The sequence below is a fragment of the Aythya fuligula genome, chromosome 1 (assembly GCF_009819795.1).
Source record: "Aythya fuligula isolate bAytFul2 chromosome 1, bAytFul2.pri, whole genome shotgun sequence".
In the NCBI taxonomy this organism is placed as follows: domain Eukaryota; kingdom Metazoa; phylum Chordata; class Aves; order Anseriformes; family Anatidae; genus Aythya; species Aythya fuligula.
Window position 1 is genome coordinate 190,189,033 of NC_045559.1, and position 7,485 is coordinate 190,196,517.

General features: G+C 46.5%; 1 protein-coding gene across 1 annotated transcript in view; it reads right to left on the reverse strand.

Annotated features, from left to right (window-relative positions):
* Nucleotides 1-3,946, reverse strand: part of ELMOD1 (ELMO domain containing 1) — a 40,142-nt gene extending 36,196 nt beyond the window's left edge. The window contains exon 1 of the mRNA XM_032193847.1: nucleotides 3,887-3,946. The gene's annotated coding sequence lies outside the window, so the exon portion shown is untranslated. The remainder of the gene's footprint in view (nucleotides 1-3,886) is intronic.
* Nucleotides 3,947-7,485: the final 3,539 nt, after the last annotated feature.

Sequence of the window (7,485 nt, forward strand, 5' to 3'; positions counted from 1 at the left end):
CCCAGTAGCACCACAGTTTTGGGGCCCTATGAAACTTACCAGTTCTCTTTCGGCAGACTCAGACACAGGCACACAGTGTAGCAGATGGAATACACTAAGGAATAACACCTCTACTTGTGAAATTGATACCCAGTTGTACACAGCCTGTTTCTGTAAAGAATGTTTATTTAGGGCTTTCTTCCTTATGCACCTTCAGAAGATATCAGTTAACCGTGAGTGGATTAGCAGCATGGCACAAAGAGGTGGAGACAGGTTCTTGTATGACTGATTTTCTTGGGTTTGGTCCTAACACAGTCTCTCTGCCTCAGCATCCTTCTCCAGGAAGGAAGATGCATACTTATCACACAAGCTACAGCTAGATCACACCAACAGAAGTGGCTCTGCCAAGGAAAAATTTGGTGCCAAGCATTTGAAACTGAAACTACATAGCAGGAAGGGGGGGGGGGAAAGTGTTTTTGTTGTTGTTGTTGTTGTTTTTTTTTTTAATAAAAAAAACACCTGATGCAGATGCTGGACAAGCTCCAGCTCAGTCCCTGGGACTGGATGCCCAGTGACAGGCAGGATGCAGTAGGAAAACTCCCAAACATGTTTTCTCGTTTATTTTCAGCTGCTCCTAGGCTAGTCTACAACATGAGCTGAAGAACAAAAAGCAGGGACAACGGGGACATTTGCTTCAAAAAACACTGTGAGCTAAAACATTAGTGTACACGTATCTATTAAGATTAAAAATGCCTGTGAAGTAATTCTGGGTGCAACGACATTAGAGGGGGATGCTCACAGATACACAGCTTCCTATGGCCACAGCGCTCACAACTGTACCTCCCAAAGCTGCTTTCACAAATCACAACTGCACCTGCTCAATCTGCAAATTGTTTTCAATTCCACTCTTTTCACCTCCTGTATTTCCCCTATTCTCTAGCCTCCCCTGCACATCTGTGACAGAAGCTGGCCAAAACATAACAAGGCACTCAGTCCAGGGATCTGCAGACAGATTAGTACATGAAAACACCAAGCCCAGCCACTTGGTTACAGGCAGGTACTAGCTTCCAGCACTTATCCTGGATATATCTTCTTGAAGGGCCTCTCAGCCAGAACAGAAAGCTGAGAAGCGCTTGCTCACATCTTGTTGGAAGCAAGGGACAGAGCACTCCAGGATGAACTGCCAGAAGTGTTTTAAGCTTACAAAGCTGGTGTGGGGCTCTTAATTGGTTTTGTGCTGAAGTGGATGAGAACTGCTCACTCAATTACAGCTGAGAGGTACTTTCAGGAAACCAACATACTTTGTGGAGTCTCAGTAATTGAACGGGGATGCTCCTGGAGCAGGACTCCTGGTTTCATTTCATCGGGAGAGTTCAGTTCTCTCCTAGTGAGCCTGCTCTGAGACCTGAACCAGCTCATGGCAACTGGAGAAGGTCTCCAAAGGATGTGCCAAACATTCGAGCTGGCTGCGAGCCACCTCGCTGGTGTTAGCATACCCATAATTTGTTTCAAGGCAAGCAGGTTAGTTTACCACTCAGCTGCTTGACTTCACTGTGAGAAGGGATGCTCACACAGTCCCACATGCAGTCGAGATGTGACTCAGGAAGCTGCTCCTGCAGCCCCTGCCATCATGCTTCTCTTTCCACAGCCTGGCAGGAACAAGCAGCTTTTCCAGCTTGAGCTCAGGCGCTGCCACGCGTCTCCCAGCTCAGACTTGGCACACGGTGAGGTGCAGCACAACTCAGCACTCGAGCTCACGGTATGTGGATGCTGGGGATGCTAAGCCTGAACCACAGCCTCAGTGCTGCGCTGCTGTGACCAGTCCCTGCATCTCTCCTCATTAGTTTCATTTTTCATTCTGTTTTTCCTCAATTTATCCTCCTTTCCTGATTGGATTTTCATAGTCTGGCTTCCTTCCAGGTGTTCCAGCAAACCATACCTTCTTTAAAGGACTGAGACCTCTTCTTGCTTCCTTCCCAAAGCCTGAATTCAAGAAGAGTAACATATTTCATGCATTCTTTTGGCCTACATCACAGAGCAGAAGATTTCAAAGAAATGTCAAATAAAACAAGCCTTCCAATCAGAGACAAGCAGATGTTCATTAAAAAAAAAAAAAAAGCTTCATGAGCCAGAGGACATTAAATCCAACAAGATTTGATCTCCAGGCAACCCCAGCTTGTTCTCCTTGCAATTTTCTGCTAACACTTCAAATGACCCCCTGGGAAAAACAAAGCAGGCCTGGCTCTGTTTACCCCTCATGCCCTGTCTGCACAACTAAACAGATTTTTTTTTCTAACATTGGTTACAGCTGATCACAGCTTAACTGTAAGTACAAATTCTCCAGACAGCATTAAAACACAAGAAGCTTTAAATACAAGCAGCAGCTTGGAGCCATACATACATAAGCATTTGTGCAACAGCATTTCCTCTGCTTCCATCCTTGTAGAGCTACACTCCTGCAAGCAACAGCAAGAGTCCTTTGTGCAGGGAAGAAGACATAAAATAATGCAACACAGCCCTGAAGTTTCCCAACATAAGTATAGCTTAGCTCAAGGGACTGTAATTCCAGTGCAAGAGCGACAAAGATCTGCAATCAGAGGAGAAATTATTGGGTTCAGAATTGTCTATGTAGTCAATGCGATGTTGTCCCATGGCTAATAAAGCCCTGTCTCAAGAGCTGAGCAGGCAACAGATTTGTGGGCATTTGAGTTATATGCTTAGCCCTAGCAGGTTTTCATAGCAGAATGTGATTTACTGTGCATCGGTGAACCAGCAGGAGTGTTAACAAGTGTGCTGTTAGCTCATTTCCCATTGTTTAGTGCTTTCCTGGAAGTATTTTCTGCTGGCTTTCTGTAAACAGTGATACACACAGTATCTGACGCTGTCACATGATTTCACTCCTGAAAAGTCATAGGCTTCCTGTCTCTGAGCATCTATTAGGCTCGCTGATAATCTATTGTTGCAGGAATGTGGTTTGCACTCATTTCAGCTCAAAGACTGCTGGAAATATGCAAGTTATGAGAATTGAACAAGTCAAAAGATATTTCTAGATGCAACTCCACCTGTTCCGTTTAGAAATGCAATGGTATATGTATAAAGAAAAAAAAAGGCAGGCTCTTCTAAATACCAGTAAGTCTCTCTTGGATTTGCGTCCTGCTAAAAATGCCAAATAGATTTAAGTATAAATACGTACTAAATTACTGCACATAACAAGTCTTTGGCTGTTCTCATCTATGGAGACGAGATGTTCTTACCAGAGGTACACTCAGCTGCCTCTGCTGTTCCAGGCTCCAGCGGCACAAAAATAATGTTCTTTAACAACACCTAACTACAGGTTTGGGAGGGAAGGCAAACAGCGAGCGGGCTGCAGCGCAGGGGGATGATGCAGGATTTAGGGGAGAGATGCCATTTCTTCTCTTTTACTTCATTTCGGGATAAATTAGGCTAGCTGTGGGCGGGGACTGGGGGGAGATGAATGAAGCCCTGGGTTTACTAAAGCATGCAAGCCGCGGCAGAAATTTCTTTCCAACAGTTGCTAAAATGGCTCCTTTGTTCCAAACGCCTTTGTCACGGAGCCGGCTCGCTGCGCTGCCCCCCGGACCGGCACCGGGGCCACCTGGGCGCCCCCCGGGCTGGCCCCTTCGGGCTCCTCGGGGGCGAGCGGAGCAGGGAGGGGAGGGCGGGCACGGCGCGGGGGGCGACGAGCATCAGCCCTGGAGTTACTCGGGAGCCACTGCAACTTCAGCCCGTGATAGCCAGCGGAAAAGAAAAAAAGAAAAAAAACACAAACCCACCCGGGCCAGGTGCCGCCGCCGGGGCAGCCGAAGCCCCCCCGGTGCTCCCCGCCGAGGGGGTCCCGCGGGGTAAGGGGCATGGGGAGCAGCCCCCCGGTGCCGAGCTAACTCACCGCTCCGTTACAGCCCCATGGCGCAGCGCAGCCGCCGGCCCGGGCCCCGCTCCGCTCCTGCGGCGCCCGGCGAAGGTGAGGAGGAGGAGGAGGAGGAGGAAGGCGGTGCCGCCTACCGGAGGGCGAGGAGCAGCGCCCAGCCGCAGCCTCCGGGCCCGCCCCGCGGGGAGGGGACGGCGGGCGAGGGGCTGGGGGGCTCCGTCCCTTCAAGGGCAGAGCCCCTCGCCTCCCCCCGGGCACGCTGTGTAAATAGGGTTGCTTCTAAACAGGCTGGCCCGGAATTAATTAATTAATTAATTCATGACCCGGACAGTCAGTCCCGAGGAAATACCTGTGTCTGTCTGCCTGTCACTGGGGGTCACAGGCGTGCAGCCCGAGGTAGCCCCAGCAGCGCTTCAGGTTGCCCCGTGCTGTAAACGCGACCGGGCTGCCCGTCCCCCCTGCCACAGGAGGCTTTCTTTGAAGCCGTGAGCCCGCTGTCAGGCCACGTTCGCATCCCTGCCTGGTCCAATAGTGTCTTAGTTTGGGGATGTCCTTTGAAATAGAGGTTAATTAGCATTTTCAAAGTGTTTTCCGTGCCTGACCTGAAAATAGCGCTCTGCGTGCCTGTTAAAGGAACATAGTTTAATTTCTTCCAAGTCTCCTTTTCCAGTCACTTCAGTCCTGCTATCACAATGCTTTGTACCTTAAAGATCATCCAACTCCAGCTAATTATCAACTGTTACAAAGAAGCATGGTGAAAACACTAAGGCCACTAAGTTACACATTTAAGGATGGCTAGGAAATGCTGTCCATGTCTTCCAACCAAAGGTGAAACAAACTGCTTCTTAACTCTCCTCCGCTGGAGCTATGTTGGCTCTTCCACTTCATGACACCAATGTGCCTGACGCCCCTGGCTGGCAGCTGCAGGGCTGGTGTGAAGGCAGGGACAGCCCTCAGCAGCCTCCATTTAGCTGCGCTGCCCGTTAGCAGCCAAGGCCCAGCACCCAGAGAAGCCCCACCAAGTGATGGGTATCAGGCAGCCTTCCTGCTGCATTTGAGCCATGTCTTGCACAGCCAAGGAAGGTTTCAAGCCTATTTCCATGTGTGAACGCAAACAGAAAACTAATTCCTTTTCCCGTCTCCTGCATTACAGTGGTGTTCCTATTAACTATATCCCAATGAGTTGTTTTGACACTAGACCCTAGATAGCAGAAGCCACTTTCAGGGGCTTCAGTAGCAGAGTTCAAAGATGCTTCCCAAAATTGGTTTACAAACTAAGCTTCGAGAGACAATTCACTCATAATCCTGCAAGATGCATCATGAACATTGAAAGACATATTCACAGCATAGAAGCAGCCCCTTTTCCCAGATGCCATGCTCTTGCCCACAAACACGAAGGCATTTAAAACATAAGCTGGAAAGGATCAATGACTGTAGCCCCTTCCTCTTGCAGCAGACTTAAGAGATTAAGTCACTGGACATGGAGTTTCTAAAGGGCCTCCTGCCCATTCACAGGTCATAGCACCTGGTATAAGGTAGTCATACAATGCCATTTAGGACCAGATGAGATTACTGACAAGCCCCTGTTATCCAGCTGTAGTTCGATGTATCCATTCCCTCAGCATCTTAGGATGGAAGCTACCTGTGCTTACACCTCTTATGTTGAACATCATTGTTCTCATGGCAAGTTAAAGCTAAACAATATTTTAAAGCTATCGGGGGCATGGATTAAAAAGCTCCTAGCTCTTATGATTATAAACAGAGAACTTCCTACTATGCTGTACTTTCCATCTAACAGCATAATTATATTTAATTTATGGCAAATGAAAGAAACTGTGCATTACAACAGAAATACTTTCCTTCACTACTTCTAAATGCAGCCTAGAAAAAAAAAAGGGTAGAAAAAAAAAAAAAAAGGGGTAGAGGACTCCACTAGTTGAGCAATGTCACACTTTCTCAGCAATAGCTCATGCAGCCTGCTGTATGCAATAAAAACAAAACAAAGCAGCAAGGGCACCTGCATGATTAATTTAGTATTGGAAAGAAGGTGACAGAAGTGGTCAAAGAAAAAAAAAAAAAAAAGAGAGAGAGATAACGACCTAGCTCAGATATTGGTGAAAAATCAAAAGCTCAAGTCCCTCATTATTTTGGTTGGAAATTCTTGTTGTTGTTGTACCATTCACTGATAAGGACAAGATTGATAAAGAGCATGCATGCCATGCCCTTGTGAAGAACCTGCTGTGTTTTGACACCACACAGTGCTTTTCCCAGAAGTGCCACCCAAGCATTACTAAATGCACCATAAGGAGCTACTCTTCAGCTAATGCTTTCATAGTATTATTTCATTTTGACAAATAAGATTTTTCACGCTTTGGTAACACAGTGGCTAAATGCCCAAGCTGTATTTATATATATATATTTTTTTACTTAAAACAGATAGGAGAAAGAATGTATTTTACCTAATGCTAGAATAGTCATAAAAATAGTAAGGAAAGATAAGAAAGGAATAAAAACAACCACTTACTTACATAAAGGACTTTCTTACCTCAGTTGTAAAAGCCAGTAGCCTAGACTATCATTCTATTTAGATTTTGCTCAGAATAAAACATGCTACTCTCAGCATAAGTTAAGACCTTTTCAGGCTACTTTTAATCCTCCTCAGCTGCCCCAGCCTGCAGGGGACCCTTTTGTCAGCTGGGAGGTGTTGGGGTGTGATGAACCACACCTTCATCTTTAGTCCTGTTGCTAGCACTTTGCCTGGAACCTGTGGATCAGCTGAAAGTTTGTATTTTTTATTTCTTAGCGCTTGATCTTCTGGCTCTACTGAGACGGGTGTGATTTAAGAGCCTATAATATATTAGGCAATTGGTGACAGTGCTGTGCGTTTAAAAGAAAATTGCTGTAATGGAAGCATACTGCTAAGTAGAATGATACTCATGATATCAAAGGAACAATAGTGGATTAAGTACTGCAGGACCAACTGCTGTGTGGTTTTTATTACTTTGAGCTGATCAAACTTTTTTGCTTGTGGGGAAAAGCTCTGTATTAAAAAGGCTGTTTTCTCCTGGTGTTCTTGCCTACTGGAAGACAAGAAGGGTGATTTCAGCTAAAATAGCTATTTGCTGTCACTCTGTATGAAAATACATCACACCTCGTGTCATTTGGAACCCTGGGCTTTGCATGAAACTGCTGAATGTGGGCTTTAGAGCCCCATGAGAAATGACCAAATGCTGGTCTGTGGTGAACTGGAGGCTTTCCAAAGTCGCAAATAGATGACAAAGGAATGCTGTAATTAGCAAGTCTGATGCTAGCGCTTCTGTCAAGATGTTGAGGGAAGAATCAAGCTCAGATTACCCAGGGTATAGGATGGCATCACGCAAACTGTGTCTTCTGGGAGGTGTCATATGGTTCAGGTGACCAGGACACTCATGTAAAAATACAGACAGGAGGACAACATTCATCTGAGCACAGCTTACCGCAGTTTTCTGCACATGCGCATTTGGGTGTAAGCTCCCTGCCAAATAAAAAGTACAGTAAGGGGGAGGAATCTGAAGTTTGGGAGGCTGCTAGTGGGAGCAGAAATCGCAAGAGAGGTTGTGAAAAGTGCCAATAGTAAA